This window comes from Dermacentor albipictus, chromosome 7 (genome assembly GCF_038994185.2).
Source record: "Dermacentor albipictus isolate Rhodes 1998 colony chromosome 7, USDA_Dalb.pri_finalv2, whole genome shotgun sequence".
In the NCBI taxonomy this organism is placed as follows: domain Eukaryota; kingdom Metazoa; phylum Arthropoda; class Arachnida; order Ixodida; family Ixodidae; genus Dermacentor; species Dermacentor albipictus.
In genome coordinates, this window is record NC_091827.1 from 27,406,601 (window position 1) to 27,425,937 (window position 19,337).

General features: G+C 47.4%; 2 protein-coding genes across 2 annotated transcripts in view; one reads left to right on the forward strand and one right to left on the reverse strand.

Annotated features, from left to right (window-relative positions):
• LOC135919289 (alpha-(1,3)-fucosyltransferase C-like) overlaps positions 1 to 19,337 on the forward strand; it is a 464,583-nt gene that overhangs the window by 210,684 nt on the left and 234,562 nt on the right. The window lies entirely within an intron of this gene.
• LOC135919297 (homeobox protein SIX1-like) overlaps positions 1 to 19,337 on the reverse strand; it is an 80,413-nt gene that overhangs the window by 59,009 nt on the left and 2,067 nt on the right. The gene's annotated exons all lie outside the window — the stretch shown is intronic.

Below are 19,337 nucleotides of genomic sequence, written 5' to 3' on the forward strand. Positions count from 1 at the left end.
CCATTGATGATGATAGTTTAGTTCACGGAGAACAAAAGTGCACGGAACCCTAGCCATATACAGCTTCGCTGTAAAAGGTTAAAGGAGTGGCACATCTTTTTTTTTTTCCTATGCGCGCATAGAAACAGTGACCCTTATACAGCTTCGCCTTCCCGACACTGCTTCCTTTCTGCAGCGCGCTGTTGTCTTCGGCCGCGAACGTGAATCGCAGGCGTATAATGAGTCTACTCGCGTAGCGCGAAAGGGTTGCCCACACTCCGGAACGAACTATAAAGAAACAGAGTCGCGGGGGACAAAAGAGTGTCGGGTCGTTTACACCAGCCGCAGGTGTGAAGACCGCTGCGGCGCATTATCCACCGCGGACAGGTGCTGCTCTCTCTTTCGCTTGCAAATTACTCCGTGTACGTGTTGTCGTTGCGAAAAAAAAAATAATAAAGGGCGGGAGAGATAATAACGAAAGTACGGCACGAAACCAAGCGGCTTGCTTTACCCGCGCATACCTTTTCGAAAAAAAAGGAGCGAGCGCCATGCGAGGAGCTATTGTTCCCGAAACGTAGCCTTTCCATCCTCCTCAGCTTATTTGAGATTTCGTTGTTCTACTTCTTTTTCCTTTCTTCCTTCTTTCTTTCGTGGTGTACATTCTCTAACAGCTTTAGTAAACGCGCTTTCGAGCGCTTCCTTCATTAGCGAAACGACGCGCTCGCAAGCCGTGGACGCATACCGCTCTCGCATGTGTGTACGTGTGGCATGCAGCACGACGAGCCCACGCCAAAGCTTCCTCCTCTCGACGCGCGGGGCCGCGGCGCGCTAATTGGCCGCGCCGGCGTGCCGGATATCCATTGGTCACTACGGGGCGTGTTTCGGGCCGAGCCGGACGCTGTTGGCGCGTACACACAGCCAAGCCAAGCCAAGCGAAGGCGCGTGCGAAGCTGGAGTTGCGTACGCGCAACACACCCCGCATCGAGCATACGGGGAGAGCGAAGGCCAAGCCATATAGCCCCGCGAGCTGGGTGGAGGGGGAGGGTGGATTGGCCGGCCGTGCGTATTAACAACAAATGAAAAGAACGTTCCGGACACAACACCCGAGCGCTGCTTGCACGTGCCACGGCTTGATATTGGATAAGGCGCGGCGGCGCGGCGGTTGTTCTCTTAAATATCGTTTGAGCTACGAACAGCTATCGAGTGCGCGGCGGCGTGCTATGCAGTGAGACGACGCTAATGAGCATGGCTTAATATGTAGCTCGGAGCCTTATACTTTCTTTTCTTTTCTGCGGCCTTACCCTCGTCTATATACACACACGCTTGCGCATAGACTACATCGTCTACCCCCCTCTCTCTCTCGTTCTCTCTCTAGCCGCCATTTTGTTGCTCTGGTCAAGCGCACACACTCTCCTCCTGCAGCTGTTATCTTGTTTCTCAATCCTGGCTCGTTGTGTTTGGTTGGCGGTATGTAAGCGCGGATCCGGTGGGCAGCCCTGCTTTTGTTTTTGTTTGTTTCTGTGCTTTCGTTTTTCGCCGATGCGGATGTATACGTGGGCGCCTGTTGGCAAAAAAGCGCGCCTCGTAAGATGTTTGGCTTAGCTTGGGATCTTATTATCGGCCGGTTAATTTGCGCCACCAAGATTTCGCGCCGCTTCCTTCGATGTCGTTGTTTGTTCTTGTTGCCGAAGAGTGTTCGGGTTACGCGTTGAAAGAGAAGAAGACGAGAGATATACAGTGTTCTCGTAAGCTCCCGCAAAAATCAGGTTTCGTGCCTTGTCGCGGTGGGAAGGAAACATGCGGTAACTTTCAGGCGCTCTCCTTCCTTACTTAATCAATGAATCAGCGTAATCAATCTCTCTAATCAATGGGCAAATGAGCAAACTTCAGATTACAAGGTCACACCCTGTCCAAACGCTGGCTGACTGCATTGCCGATTATGTGAATCGGGTTTGTTAATTAGAGAACGTTGTTTCTAAACCAACGTAGATCGCTTCGCATGTGAGAAAATAAATGGCACCTTTGAGAACATTTATTTAGACAGCCTATAAAGAATCTATAGATGTTGTTGTTGTTTTTTTTTGCCTCTGTGAAGTCTATAGATACACAGATACCCCGCAGACTCATGACTTTGCATTTTATCTGGGGTAATGTCCACTGGCTTTCAGCCGACAATACTTTCGCAAGTACGTTTGTGGGACGCAATAGCCCAAGCGAACTGTAAGAGTTAAAGTCCTTCCTCTGTCGACCATACATAAAGAAATTATATAGCCCTAACCAGTTCAATGGAAGACGAAGCGGGCCACGAGATACATTTAGGTAGTCCAAATCGATTGTCGTAATGGTAGGAGTCTTGCTTCGCACAGTACCTATACAGCAACTCCACTCACACACACAAGGGTGTCTTATGAATAAACTGTTTGTGCAAATCTCCTCACGTCAGTTCAAAATTTCCGCTAGATTGATAGTGGTACATCCCAACTGACTATGTGTGCTGTATTTCCTTCGTTTTAAAAAACATATGCGAATGAATCGCTCTCACGTCATATGGCATATGAGTTTTGGTGCGTGCTGATTGCGCCACTCCCGTGGGGAGGCCAGTCGGTGGGAAATTTCTGACGCCGAGGCACATCATGCCATTCCATTGTAAAACGAAACACATTAATGCGTTTACAAAGTTTTCAGAAATCATAATGGACCTCGCTCGAATATAATCCTACTCACTATATATGTATATGCTCTGCACCTGATGTTGCCGAGTAATGAAACTCCGCGGCCACCAATCTAGCTGCAACCTTTCTGCTGTTTCAGGCACATTTACACCGTTAAGTGAAACCCTCAAAGGGTGAAGGTTCCGGGCTCGCGGCCCGAATCAATTACTTCCTACGCAAGTTACCGTCCTTGCAAACAGGGTTAAGTGTATAAGGAAGCTTAACTTACAAATTGTTTTTCACGGTCGTCCGGGGGGTGTTCATCCCCGAAATAAGGATTTCCCGCATAATACGCCAGTTATAGGGCCGTGCGAAACTATTAACCACTCGGTGCGTTACATTCTGCGCCGGTTCGGCACCGCGCGCGGATCTGGGCGGGTGCCACATAAGTTGATAAAGCCGCTCGCCGCCATGCTCATTTGCATACGCGGGCACGCACTCGCGGTGTATAGGGGTGGTACAGCGTTGCGAATGGGCGCCAGGCGCAATCCTTAATTGCTATCCGTAATTAGGCGCAAGGCCTATTTGCCGGCTGTTGGCATGCCCACGCCGCCGTGGCATAATCAGGTTCGTTTGTATGTGGCGTGCGCATATATATACACCTCAACGGCTCGCACGCAGACGTCGTCAACGAAGGGTTGTGGGACTCTCGTCCTGGCCGCCTTTCTTCTTTTTTTCTTTTCTTTTTTTTGCATATATGCTACGCGCCGTCTAATGCGTTACGGGCCGGTTTCGGCGCTCACGGGTCGTGAAACATAGACGTGCATCGGTCGAGTTCAGAGGCCCCGAGCAGGTCCCCAGTGCCCCGTGCGTGGCTGTTTCGAGCAGTGAGTGACCTTTTTCGTGCGAGTCCGAGGAGCCAAGGCACCCGGCAGAGGCGTGGAGGTGGAGAGCATTGTAGAGAGAGTGTGTGTAAGGGTAATATCTGCGATTACCGCCTTGTAACATAATGAAATACAGTGCCTCTGTCGACCCTACGTCGGGCCAATATTGGTGCTACATCGGGCATACTGGCGCAGCGTTGGCATGCTGAAAAAAGTGGGTGAGGGCGATGTTTGCAGTGAGTGTGCCCTATGACACACACCAGCACTGTCCACGAGGCGCAATACAACACTTTTGGTGTGCAACTGAAATATTCTGACTCCGTCCGGTACGCAGCTCACCAAAATGGCCCGTTTTATGTGAGCGGTAAGCACACGGGCGCCTGTGTCAACGTTTGCTTTAACCCGATGCGTCGAGCCGAGCTATACCGATAGTCATGCGCGTTGCCAGGAGTGAATGGGCTCCTTATTTCTGGCACGCCGCTGCCCCCCTCAAGTCACAAACTGGTCACATGCGCCTCTGTAGATAAGTTGTGAATTAGCTGAGGATATATTGCAGCATGTGCTATACTGAAAAATGTTTCCTCCGCTCATTTGTAAGCTGCCGGCCGGTAGATCAAGACGCTGGTTTTGGCACGCGAAGTTTCAGCGCCGGTTGCCTACAGCATTGATTTCAGAGGCGAATGGCTTGGAGTGCTTTTGCTTGGTGTTTCCACAGTGAATAGCGTATAATTCCCGAAGGTGTGCTGACACCGAAACACTTTTGGGCGCACCCCCCGCCCTTCCCCTCTTTCTCCCGCCAATCCAGGCGGTAGTTAGGCCATGGCCTCTGTTTTCAACCGCGGTTTGACAACATGGCCTGCAGATTGCGAGTTGCAGCTTGCTTTTGTACCGTCTCACGCAGCCCGTAATCGAAACAACTCGTGCGGAGAACCGCAGTCTGTTAACGCTTATTGGCGGCGAGGGTACGCGGCTGGCATGTGCCGATTTACGACTACGAATGGACGTATTCTTTTATCACCGTCAATTAAAATTCTGCTGTCGATCTTATCTTTTCATTGAACCTTTATCCAAGGGTACGTGCACTCATTTTTCAGGCGACGCGGGACTGCCCTATAGCGCCGTGGAAACATCTGTTCTCAACGTCCGGCATGAATCACACTTCGACACATACCGAACCTGTCTTCCGCAGCTGTAAATAAATAAAATTAAAAAAACAAGTTAGCTGCTGCCCTAAATTTCCTCTCGTCGTTTTTATGTGTTTGTTGACCACCGCGCTGGGGGCACAGATGATGTGGGCGTTCTCATTCTGCACGCGAAGTTAGAGGTTCAATTCCTATCCATGATTTCTTTCTTTCTTTCTTTCTTTCTTTCTTTCTTTCTTTCTTTCTTTCTTTCTTTCTTTCTTTCTTTCTTTCTTTCTTTCTTTCTTTCTTTCTTTCTTTCTTTCTTTCTTTCTTTCTTTTAAATCCGGCCAGAATGCAAAGACGCCATCGCTTCTCGATACGCCCCCTTGAGGGCTGCAGCGCATGCTTCACGGACACTTCGTAGATGGAAACACTTTAAAAACCCACGGTCGGTTTCACAACACCTTTCATTCGTAATCCCAGGTGATTCAAAACAATTTGAATCGGGCGACAGTTGTAATCTACCGCATGTAGTTCCGGGACGCTAAACCGCACGCTGCATGGACCGATTTGGCAATCAGTTTCACACTACAAGCCACAGCTTCCGCAAAGCGTGCAGGTACTTTATAGTCGTCCGTATAGTGTGTTCGAGGGTGGTAACATGCGTTGTCTGGAACGTAACTCGTCAACTTAGTCGCGTCAAGAACAAAACGCTAGAGGGAAGTGAAAAATAAGCAAATTCTAGAATGGGAACCGAGTTGAAGAGACTTCCCTGAAGAGTTGAGGAGTTCAGCGGGGAAAATTCACGATGACATTTTCATCCGCATTCCCAACAATGTTGCTTTGAACCGACGTTATGGCGCTACTCCGTGAGGCACTTAGAGCCGCCAAAGATGCAGCCAGGTGTATAAGCATGCAGGTGCCTTCCCATCGATCTGTTGTCACTGTACCGCTCGCGGCCCATGCGATCGTGGTCCATGAACTGTTTCCAGTCATAAGTGTGTTTGGACGAGAGTACCATACTCCAAGAAGCAAGCAAAACGCGCAAGATGTACACCCGACGTAACGTACAACGCCAATATAGGCTTATATACGTTGGGCCTGCATTGGGGGTCTCGTTCCTGTGGTGAGGCAGGGACATAATAACATGCCAGTGCGAAAATGACGCGAACGCGAGCTCCATCAACTTGCGCAGACGCTCGCGAATGCGAATAGCCTTCGGTATCGCGAAATTGAGAGTGAAGACCTGAGTGCCGACACAGCCGAAGACTCTGTGCCACCATTATGCAGTCGTCTAGAACTGCTTGACGCGGGACACCGAAACACGGTTGCTTGAATGCCCCATGCACTGTTTCGTAGCAGCGAGCGGTGTGCAGAAACTCTGCAAACTTTTTTCCGGGCACATGGAATGACATTTCACTTTTTCTCTCTTTTCTTGTTAGGTAATGTTCGTATACACTTTCCACAACGAAACCACTATGGGAAGTCTGTGGAACAAAACCACAAGTAGACTTGTAAGCAATTTTCGTCCATAGACACTATCGAGACATTATCTAGACACATCTACAAATATTATGTGCATACTATAGACATCGAGACGTCTATTGGCAATATCTAGACATTTGCCCACCGAGACATCACACAGTCAAATTGGCGTGTTTGTGACGCGGCAAAGCGGTCCGCGTATACAGATCTACATAGGGACCGCCGGTTATCTATATACACATTCGCCTTTTACCGGGGAGGCGCGATATAGACACGCGTCTGCCGCCTTCCACATGCGTTCACACGAGCGCGATTCGAGACCCCCTTCGGTCCGACGTTCACGAGGAGAGGCGCGACCTGCACAAGAGCACCAACGTAGCTAGGCCTAAAGGCTCCGCCGAGGCGACCCTCTCGTGGTCGGATCGGAACGCTCTCCGAAAGAAGGAGTCCGGGAGGCCCCGCGCAGACAGCGTAAACATCCGGAGCGCTCGCCGCATGCCTCCATCGAGTCAGCCACCGCCGTCGATGCTGCGACCGGGGAGCCCCCCTTCTTTGCTTGCCAGCTGTTTCACCCGGGGCAGCTAGCTCACTGCATGCCCGCGTGCGTGCCAAGCGTGCAGTGACTCCTTCGATGTCGCACTATAATGCAGTAATTCCTTATAATCGTCTGTGGGGCTGACGACTCCTTCGCGATTACGACCGTTGGATAGCTTGTTGAAAATGCTGGACCGCGGAATTATATATATGGCCGCGAATTCTGCAGCTGCATTCGATCGCATCGCCGCATTTGTATGGTTGTCGCCGTAGGCGATTGCTTTAGTTATGTGAAGGCCAAAAACACTGTCTATTTGTTTCCTCGTTCGACGCGACACGCGTCCACAATAGACTTGTGTTTGTATGGGAACAAAATGCGGCACACTTATTTTTTTAACTGCAGGAACAGACTACATGTTTATGAGAGTATGTATATACGAGTGTACTTACGACACCTACAGCGCCCGTAGGGGAAATTTCTGTGTACACGAAAGCCCCAACGGCATTCGAAATGATCCACCGTGGTACCTGTACACTGTAAAAAAATTTACACCCTTAAAGGTTAAAGAGGGTGTAAATGTGTCTATAACTCCCACCAATAGGGTGTTAGTTGCATAAATCACACCATACGGATGTGAGTTATAGACACATTTACACCTTTTTCACATTTAAGGGTGTAAATTATTTTACAGTGCATAGTGGCTACATACGGCGCTGCGCTGTCAAAGCCCGAGGTCGCTACGGCGCCAAGCTGAGCTATTGATGCGCCGCTGCCTTTGCGAGCCCTCGCATGCATTAAATGACTGAAGCTGCAGCTGCTGCTACCGCCATTTTGCCCAAGTGCTCGCACGTGGAGAATGTCTCTGGTGGACGGGACATGATGGAACCTTGTATCTCGGCCTCGCGACCACAGCAGCCCGACGCTCCGACCGTTATGGGGCACAATCGCACGCATGCTTCAATCGGACTACTGGCATACTATGCATTGCTCTTTGACGCGATTGGCGCATGCCTCACGTCGTGCATCACGTGAGAGAGAACAAGAGTGCGAGAGTAAGCTGTGCGTAAAGGTAAACATAGCACTAGATTTGCACGTGACGTTGGTTGTAATAAAAGCACTTGTATACACATCGCATTTGTAGCTTTACATGGCATTCTTTCCTTCCGCCCTCCCTCTCTCTATATTATATTTATGCTCCCTCTTTACCGTCCCCCAGAGTGGGGTAGCCAACCAGACGCATTTCTGGTTACCATCCCTGCCATCTCTCTCTTTCTTTCCCCCTCCTCCTCCTTGCATGACATTAAATCGGCCGCTTCACAAAACCTCCGCTTTCATGTGGATTGTATATAACATGGGCGTTGTATCTTCACAATTTCTATAGTGAATATTAATTGCTATATCAGCAGTCGCATTTGGTGCTGAAAAAAATTTCTCGAAATTAATTGTTAAGCGATAAGTTTGACAGATATATAGGTTACTTAACTGGAAGTGGCCATATATAGCCACATCTGCACGAACACAGGCAACACTGTACGCAGGACAGTTCACGGTGCAAACACTTCTCCGCTCAATATGCAATGACATTAGATACTAGAAGTTAAAACGGTGTGTATTAGGACACTTCATCGAGAAACGATACCCCTATCATTTCCAACATCCCTTCTATTATAACACTTATTCTCCGCTCAATATGCAGTGACATCAGACACTAGAAGTTAAAAGGGTGTGTATTAGGACACTTCATCGAGAAACGATTCCCCTATCATTTCCAATATCCCTTCTATTATAACTGTATTTGTGCTGCATAATCATTCGATCGAAAAACGAGGTTTTCAAGATATATGCAGTCAGCATGGCGTTGCAAACTACACAACGTCCATGTTTGTGTGCTCATAAATGAGTATTTCTGACGTTTGGTACGTATAGTAATGTGTGCACAAGCATCGCACTGTGTTCAACCAATTCACCGTAAAAATGTGATACGGTCTACCGGTAGCGTAAGTTTTTGCAACGCTACACCAGGCGCGAGCAGGTGTCATTGACAACATTACATCGTCGGCCGGACGGACGGAATCGTGAAACAAAAATGTCAAAAGGCGCCGGTTATAACCGGACGTTTAAATCATATAGAAGGTAAGGGTGACATGACTGAGGTACAAACAGGCACAGGATACTGAAGCACGTCGAATTCGCAGTGCGCAGTTTGAACGTTCACTATAGTATTTCACTGTCGTCTGGTTCTTTGCTGTTTTTCGTTGAGAAACAGCCTGGCAGAATAAACGAACGTATAAAGTCCTTCTTTATACTGACTCGAATTTAACTTTGAGCTATAAATAAACGTGTGACATTCGCACTTGATTGCGACGCTACATCGCTATATACAATGAATGGCCTTTTTACCGCTGACAAACGCTTCGTGCACCGATAAAACAAGTGAGAGACCTGTAACGTACGCGTATCGTGGGCGTGGATTAATAACCAGCTGCAGGATTGTAAACAAAGGAAGCGACAAACGAACAAAGACTACAACGAAACGCAGCTGTAGCTGGTTAGGTGTAGCAAAATTACATGTGAAAAAATAAAAGTGGTCGAATGCACTCTGCACTTATCTTTTTTCAACCAGAAATTTGTCACGAAAAACATTTGAAGACTTGACTTGCGTGTACCACCTCGAAAACTGACGTCAGAACAGTTCGTCCTGATTTTTTAACCTAATACGTGAAAACCAATGCATATATATAGATTGACCACCACCACGTCTCATCTGCATATAAACCATACGAAACTGATGGCTGCGCCGTCGAAATATTCGCGACGTCACCCGCTCAAGCCCATGTTGTCCGAACACGCGCTCAATCTTTCCCAGTTCTACCACGTGCAATGCAACGGCACGGAAAGTGCGAAAGGATAGATTCAAAATTCGTGCAGGCTCATGAACGCTGTGAAGTACAGTAAAGTGAGGATTTCCGACGTTTCCACATCATGAAACTACCACAAATACTGCGGTAGTTTCATATTCAGCAGGATCTATCGACGAAACGTGTAGAAATGCTCACACAAATTATAAATTCTATATTGTCTTGACAACGCATTCACGAAATATGATTTGCTGCGGAAACTACCACGATTTGTGCAGTATTAGTGGAAAACTACCAGAAATGTTGCGGTAGTTTTCATGTTCCGCAAGGTTCATCACTGTATGATGTTGCGAAACGTGTAGAAATGTGCACAAAAATTAAAACTCCTATATTGCCTTGACATTGCGTTAGCGAAATTTGATTTGCTGGAAGGAACCTCAAGATCTTCATAGATAGCACGGAGAATTCAAACATTACTCCTCAATGTTTACCAGGTCCTTTGACACTTCACCTCACTGAAAGCATACATGCTGTAGCGTAGAACACAATCATTGTATTATTGTGAACCCAAAATGCTACGGACGTTCTGAATTTGACTGGTAGTCGACCACGGCGGTATTGTGATAGCCACAAACGCTCACAAAACATCGATATATATTTACGATAATAAATATCACTACCTTGCAACATGTCGACTACAATCGACTATAGCTAGCTGGAAAGTCACACTTCGTTTTTTTTTCCTGACATGACTCGTGCATCCCAGTCTGCTTATAACTTCTTGACATCTCTCAATTCCAAGTGCAGTAAAAAACCGCGGTGTACGGAACTGTGGTTCGAAATTTCCCAGCGTTACCATGTATTCAAGTAGCCTGTCGCATTATATGACCATCACTTACATTCTATCACATTAATGTGCGGTTACCTCCTCTTACCATCGAAAGAGTTTGTGTTGATTTCTCCCACCCTATATACGCCGGTGATTCTTGTAAGGTTTTTAACTGCGGTGGAACTAGTTTGGGCGTCTAACGTATCTTAAGTTCTATGTTCCCGACTACATTATAGGAAATCCACAAAAGTATAGATAATCAATACGCTTCGCCAAGGGGTTCCTGCACTGTAATTTTTAAGGCCACCACAAAGGAGGTGACCAAAGCGGCTACAACTCGCACAAGTTTCAGACCGTAACATCCCTCTACTGCCCGTGATTCGCGCTATAAGACAAGCTGATCCAATTTTCCAAGGGCTGGCAGACGCTTAAGTTCTTGGAAACTGCCTATGGTATGGCAAAATTAAGCTAGCGCGACGCGTTACGCATACATTGATAGAAACGGACAGCTATCAGTTCCCGGCTGAACATCTACATATCTGCAAGTCGCAAGTAATATGAACCCAAGACCACGGAGAGAAGCCGCGCGCGCCTCCTGAGACACAGTTGGGTCACAATACACGGTGCGTATATAGGAGCTGCTGGCATATAGAATCGTATGCAAATAGCACGCACGTATCATACGCTAATCCTTTACCCGTTCATCCCCGCCCCCCGTGACCAAAACTTGCCCAAAGCATGTCGTTGACCTCACGGTAATGACGAGACGCGTCTCTGTTTATGGGGCCACGGGGCCAACCCCAACAGTGCCCTCTTTTGACCGGCACGACCGGCATCGAATCCCAAATCGAGTGATTACTTTTTCACGCCTGCCCCCCCCCCCCCCAATCCTTGTATGCGCGCACTAAAGGCCATATATATCCGTACTTCTTTTGCAATGGGATCAGCGGTCAATGACTGAGTGGGCGAGTGATTCATGACGCTCTAAGACGTGCCAAAGTATATGCTGCCACCTGTATATATAATGACATGATACTTTTATGACAAATCTAGAAGTATACAGACCCAGCTGACCCGATTCAACGACTGCGCTAAGCATCACCATTACACCGTACTCCTTCAACTGAGCATAGCAACTCCAGCCATGCAGTCTAAGAATTTACGCACAATCCGTGCTCGAGAACAGTTTTCACTTGAACGTCACAGTGCACTGCTGTCACCATGTGCCCGTTCAGGCGGGCAAATAGGTGGTGTCCAAATCCAGCGCTGCAGCGAGCTCTTTATTGGAGTGACATGCACTGATCTTGAAGGCGATGCTTGTGCGGATTGGATGCGCCGGAAGCAACTGGAAATCCAAAAACACGTCATAGCCGCCATATAATGGACATCACCTGAACACGCTCAGCTTCAATTTGGTTTCCGAGGCTTCGAGCGCGTGATGTTACAAAGAGCCGTGATGCTGCAATGAACCGTGAGGTTTTCAGAGACATCCTGGAAGGCGTGGCAATAGCTGCTGCTCTGCGCAAACACATTGCCTCCACAAAATGCGGTCCTCCTTACGGACTCAAACGCCGCGTTGCAACAACTCTACTGTGGCCAACCGTCCATCAAGTTCCCACGCAGATCACTAGCCCCCGTGAAAGAACTTGGGAACAAAGGCTTCACAGTAACGTTTCAGTGGATACCCTCCCACATTGGCATTGCTGGAAACGAAAAAGCTGGCGCTCTTGCATACGCAGCGCTCCATCATCCTCCCAAAGTCACGGGCCCAAAGAGCAATCCAGTTAAGAAATCTGACATTCGAAATCACTTTGGGTCTCAGTGGGTTCCACCGCATCTGCCATTAGTAACCAAGAGAGTTCGTCGAGAGAGAGCCTCACTTCTGCATCGAATAAGGACAGGATCTGCTAGTACTCCAGCACGGTTATTCAAGACGGGGTGCATCAATTCTACGAACTGTACGACATGCGACGAGATAGGAACATTGAACCCTTTCTGTGGCCGTGCCCACAATTCTGAGACGAAAGGGACGCTCTCCTGAAAAGTCTGCAACAAAAGGATCTTCCACATACATGCCTGCAACAACTGGTGTTCCCCGAAGGATCACTTATAGCCCGCAAAGAAAGTTCATGTCTCCATATCGGATTCTTAAGAGAGACAGGTCTGATGGCCAAGTGGTGAAACACCACGGTGATCTTATAAGAGACGCTCGGGCGGAGCAATTGTCGGCCTTGATCTCCAGGCACAACCCGGCTCTTGCTACAACTCACCACCACTGCCACCATCAATGACATCCCCATAGCTAGCTCACAGCAACTTAGCGCAGTGAAAAATGCGCGTGTGCGATGAATATGTCGTGCAGGTCCCTCTTCTGATTTCATTTCGTAAGTGTAAGAACGTTTAAGTGCGCCGTGTTCTTTACTGAAGATATCCACATGTTCCTACGTTTTCGCTGCGACTAAGAAACAAACGGTACAGAGTTCGAATTGAGATGCCCAACTGCGCATTAACATAAGGCCAGAGGTGCAGTACGCTATATGCGCTTCTGCAATGTCAGAGACAACCACTCCTACACCGCGGCCGGAGGCTTGGCATAAGCCACAAAAGACGCGAAAGCGTGACAATGCAACTCTCAGATGGTGTTCTCAGACCGCGGCTCACCGTGACGTCATAGATTTTGACCGCGTCTACGTGATCTGCTGACGGAAAAGGTCTACACAGCGCACATGTAGTCTAAATGAACCAAAGGCTCGACCTTACAGGATGTTTGAAAAACTTTGACAGCGTCAAAACAGGCTATATATACAGGTAAAGATGTAGTGTTCCCTCTATCCCGCTTTTCTCTTTCTGTTCCCACTTTCCCTTCCCCCGGTGTTGGGTAGCAAACCGGACGCTCGTCTGGTTGACCTCCCTGCCTTTTCTCTCTTTGCTATCTCTCTCTCTCTCTCTTTAGAATTCGTGACGTCAACGTCGCGCATAGGTACCTGTATCACTTAACAGTATAGTGACGTGCTTTCCTTTTTCGGGGTGTCTGAAATCAAATCGGGATCATCGCGTATCCGCCGGAACGACATGGAAATCACGATGACAGGATGGCGGCCGATGCCCGCGTCGCTGCAACGCTGCCGTGTACGCCATCTGTCGGTGTACGCATGCAGCGACTACGTGTGTATGCATGCACACGTGGTGTCGGGCCTGCGCATTACACAAAACGAGCAGTCGAAAGCGAGAGATAATTAGGAGTTAGGCGGAAGCCGGTCGTCCGGCTCTCCTCCCGGACGGCTATAGAATTGCTCGTTGACCGCGCGAGAGAGCGACAGCGTGATCCATCATCGGCCGATTCCTATCTCTGGAAGTGAAAACGCATCCCCTGCACATATGCCTCCACTGCCTGCCTCTCCCGCACTCCTCCTAAAGGCAAAGGCAATAAATGTTTGTGTATGATTCGAATACGTTAAATGAATGAGGTTGACCCAGATTCTTTTTTTTTAAGGCCCAGCGTTTCTTAGCGTGCCTCTGTAAAACAATATTTAAGTAGAGGTGACCGCGTACCAATCCTCTGATGTGTGTGTACAAAAACAAATCGGCGCACAAGAACACTTGTTTCTTTTCGTTACATCATTTTGATTATGAATCGCCGAGCCATCTCTGCCGATACGTTATCTCATTAATATTCGCGGCCCGTACATCCTGCCTTCATCCACGTTGTGTGCGTTTCACGCGTTCAAGCGATCTCGCGTGTGTACCCCCCCCCCCCCCCCCCTCCGCAAGGACGTCCTTTCAGTAGGATGTTCCACATGAAACGCGATTCCAGAGCGGTGAGTGCAAATGTCGGGTATCGTATTCGATGTGGACATCATACATCATAGACGATACACACACGCCATTTTACGATGTCTACGCTCTCTAAAAACAAAAAAACAAAAAACAAAAAAACAGTTACGTTTCGGCCACTCAACTAAACGAGGCACGTACGCATAATGCTCGAACCAATACGCGCAGGGGGAAAAACAACAAGCACAGAGAAAAACTTCTGCAGTCCCTTTACAACGACCGGACAATCATCGACAAAACAAAGTACCTCACATCTGCTCCCCTGCATCTCAGGTAATACGAACCACAGCCGTAAGATTCGTTATTATGAATGCAAGAAAACCATGCGCAATGTCCTTTTTTAAAAAAGGTATCTCAGGCAATGGGAGGCCTGAAAAAGCGCCAGCGGAAATTGCTTTCTTCTCCCGCCTAACGAATTGTGAGAATGCCCTTTCATGAGCGCTTAATTGGTTTAGGCGTATTGTTGTTTTGTGCATCTTATCCTTAGCTCGAACGTGTGTTGTTGATTCGCTTGGTTTTATACTTGTATACCAACCCATGTTGCAATGCCTCTACGCCGTCGGGTATTGCGTAAATAAATTAAAGATGGAAAACGGCAGTAAGCCCCCTCTGTTCAGGAGTAAGCATTGTGTAGCTATAGTACTTTTATAGTATTTCAGCGCCATGTCCTCAAGGTAAGAGAAACGACATGCGTGATGCTAAACCAGACTATGTAGCATTAGACCGTATACATTTTTCATCCGCTACGCGGTATCCTACGGGCGTTCATGTGCAAGCACATAGGCTGTACGGTGATTGTCGTGAAAGAAAGAAAGAAAGAAAGTGAGAAAGAAGGAAAGAAAGAAGGAAGGAAAGAAAGTAAGAAAGAAGGAAAGAAAGAAGGAAAGGAAGAAAGTAAGAAAGAAGGAAAGAAAGAAAGAAGGAAGGAAAGAAGGAAAGAAAGAAAGAAAGAAAGAAAGAAAGAAAGAAAGAAAGAAAGAAAGAAAGAAAGAAAGAAAGAAAGAAAGAAAGAAAGAAAGAAAGAAAGACTGCCAGATATCTTTCAAGAATTTCTCGTTACGGTGTAACACAATTTGTGTCGAGATGGGCTCCATGCGCGCAGCGTCTGCAGAAGTGACGGAGATATGAAATGTTTCGCAAGCCAGCTGCACTGACCAAGGGTGAAAAGTGAGACAAAAAAAAGAAAGAGAGAGGAATGAAGAACTGACCGGGGGGCGCAGCGCGGCGTCTCGTTACCACTGCACTTGGGCAACGTGCGACGCGTGCAATCTCGCTGAATGGCTTATCCTCCATTGCAACAGACTGGCAACTCAAGACCGCGGAACTGTTTCCGCAAACGTACCCCCTTCAGTACGCCGCCATGTGGCGGACGCCTTTATGCGCCCGTACACACTGGCACGTTCGTTGTGACGCCTTCTATATACGTGACGCATGTGTACATGCATAATGTGTACACGTGTGACGGCATGTGGTGGACGTCTTTATACGCCCATACACACTGGCACGTTCGTTGTGACACAGTGTATATATACGTGACGCGTCATGTGTACGTGTGTGACGCCATATACGGCGTCACAAGTGAAGAGGCATATAGACATTTCCCTGTGCATTTCGCGAATAATCTTTCAAATGTGTCCCGCAGGTACATGTGAGGCAGCATGCCCTCGTGAGACTCCGTCTACATTCCAAAACATATTGCCCTTAATATTTGGTTTTAATGCGATAGCATTCTTAGCTACGGAAAGGCGATTTTTACATACGGCATACGGAAAGGCGATTTTTACAAGATATGCGAGGAGACGGTTACGGGCGGTTACCTTCAGCCTCTTACGTGGTACCTAAAGAACGATACAAATGATGTTAGGATGGATAGTTGGGCGGGTTGGTTAAGCATGATTTCTGAAGTGAAGGCGCTAAAATGACGAAGGACAAAGAAGAAACACACACACACACACAGGGCGCCTTTTTTTGTGTGTGTGTTTCTTCTTTGTCCTCCGTCATTTTAGCGCCTTCACTTCAGAAATGATACAAATGAAAACCACAGTGTGAGGGGGGGGGGGATTCAGATTTGCAGCATACTATAGTCGGTAATAAGAATCCACTTGAGAAGCGATTACGTTCCTGAGGTGTCTAATGGTCTCAGCAGGACATGAGTAAACGTGCAATCGTCCACACGACTCGCTTCCTGCGGCTTCTTTTGCAAGAATGTGAGGTCTGTATGCTAGCGAATACGGTACAGTTAAAAAAAGAAGAAAAAAAAAGACAGAGCGAGCCGTTGCACGCGTGGCACACTGTCAACGGGAAACTATTTAATCACTCGTTTTTGTTATTCTTCATCTCTTTTTGTCGTATACTTCTAAATTATGTCGCTCTGTTTGCGCAGCTTTCCCGTAAGCGTTCTCTCATTTTTTCCCATTTCTCTTTCTGCTCTCGTAAAGTTCAATGCTCGTTTACACATTCCTGTTCTTCAATGATCCGCTGTTTCATTCGCATTTCGTTCATGTTCCAATGCTCTATCCACTGGTTATGTGCCATTCCCTGTGAACAAGAACGATAACAACTAAGACAATTAAAGAAAAACGTTTTAACTTGCATTTGCCTGTATAGTGTAAACAAGCGTATAACTATGTATAGCCATCAACTGCACGAATACTCAGCTCAGTACTCGTTTATGATCTCTCTCTGTTTTGTTGTAGTTGTTGTTTTTCTATTTTCGACTTGCGCGTTCTAAACGTTCGATGGAAACGCAGACCAATCCAGGCAGTTTCGAGCATGCATTGGACCATACAACACTTGCGGCTGATGTCAAGTGCATGCTGTGTGTAGAAGATATCGCCCAGGTCGCGTTTTATTGATAGCTTGGTAAGTGAGACGAGACGCTCATTAGCTCAGTGTAGACCATGGCTCAATAGTTGAGTCTGCAGCATTTCGGTCAACCCTTTCCAAGAACGTTTCGCATGGACGCGTTCTTCATCGCGGATATCCCCAATTCCAGTTATACACCTTCGGTAAATAAATGTGTGTCGTCGTTCCAGCCTGTAGGCCTCTGTTGCAACTTAATTTGCTCTGTTACTCTCAGAAACGTGATGAATACCTTATTTCATGTATTGTACCGTAAACGCAATACACCCATGCCACGTAACGGCTGCCTAGGCCTCTGTGAACCTGTTTAATTACATCTTTGAGCCTAGCTCAGCCATTCAGACCGTTTCTGGCGAAATAACACAAATTTGTAACTTGAATAAACTTTAGATAACAACTTACTTGAGCAGAGCCAGCCGTGTAAAAGCAATATTGGTTGCAACGTGAGTGGGCCGACAGCTGTAGGTCAGTTGTCAGTGTGTTTAACAGCTAATATCATATCCGTTTCCATTTGTGCCTATACAGATACAATATAAAACAGAAATAGACATGCGTTCATTCATTCTTTACTTTTTTTTTCTGCTATAGAGAGCTATGATCATTAACCAAGTTGAAATAGTTAGTGGGCTCGATTAGGATACAAACAGTGGGATGGAGACGTCGCGTGTCACAAGATGCCTGGAATCAGCCCATCATATATTTATGGCCACCCCCTTGCAGTTGCTCTCTTGCCCTTTGCGGACCCCAGAGAGAGAGAGAGAGAGACTTCCATCACGAGGAATTATGCATTAAAGCACAGAACACGGCATCAGTTATGCAAAGTATCCAAAACAGAGCGATCACAAATAGAATTGAGTAACTTGGGCTCCCGAGCATTGCACACGTCATCAATGACAAGAAACAACTATAGCGTTCCGTTTACACAAGGAACACTTGAACGTAATAAATCACACGTTTCTCCGGAGCACAGTTGATCCCCAACCATGCATGGTCGAAATTTCGAGAGATTGCACACCGGAGCAAATAGCGCCCCAAACTCAAGAGCAAAGTGTAGCGCCGATGGACACTCATGTAAATATATTTTTTTTTCTTTTGCAGTACAGTACACAAACTCGTTATTAGTTTTCTGCCCAGCACTTTGAGTAAAGGCGCAAAATCCAGCGCGCAATGTAAACACGTAGCATTCGACTCAAATGTGAACATCGATGCCGTGTATACCGAAATGCATCGCAGCTGCATGTTACATCTGTGCGGCGACTTCGCCATGTTCTGCATACAGCGCTTCGATGAAACACGCATATACGCACGAGGGCCGCCAACCCAGCGGTCACTTGTTAATAGCTAAACCATAGTTCTTTGCCCGGACGTGAAAAGCGCTCCTATTTCCAAAGGTATCGTTCTTCTATATAGGCAGTCAATGCCGGGTGGCCATGAGGAGCGTCGATTCACGTACGACTCAAGCTCAAACTGAGCGACGTGGTACGCAAACGTACCCTCGTAGTGCCCATTCGCAGTATGTGAACGCACCACTATACGTCCTATACCCAATGTTATCGTTGCATGTATACATGCAACCCTCTACGCATATCATATTATCACAGTGTCGATTTGTACCAATCGTATCGCTACGTAAGCACCCGTGTACACGACCAAAAAGGCGTCGCTGCATATAGAACGCTGCATGCATTGCATTCGTTCATGTCTGACTGCGTCGATGCATATACGACGTGTCTGTTGTGAAAAAGAAAGCAAAAAAAAAAGAAAAGAAAAAGATAGTCACAGTATCCCATGCTACAACTCGGAGATTGTAAAGCGATAACATTCTTCGAGATCGGCCAACCCCCACGCCTTTATTGCACTAGCGCTCTGGGGGCCAGCCCCGTGTTGCAAATCGCATTCAAACCTCTGCGAGAATGCACATTATGCACCGACGTCACAACCGATATAATGTAAGGAAATATGGCTTTCATTCGACCTAATTCATTTGTAAATCAGCGTTTCCATCCAATCGGCCCCAGTGATAACGTATACAGACGGAGCGCCGATCGCTCTATTTCACGAAGCATTGAAATATAGAATCGTTACATCACACCGGCCCACGATTGGCACCACGCGTAAGACGTCCACTGCCTTCGAAATCAGACGGCATTATTTTGCGCCGGCACCATCAACGAACGCCAGTGCGTGTTCCGTATAACGTTATCGAAAAGTATCGTATCGTAGAGAACAACTCGCTATACAAAGTCAAGCGCTCAGAGCTAGAGTACTGTAGAGAGTGCGCCTCACCATATTTAAA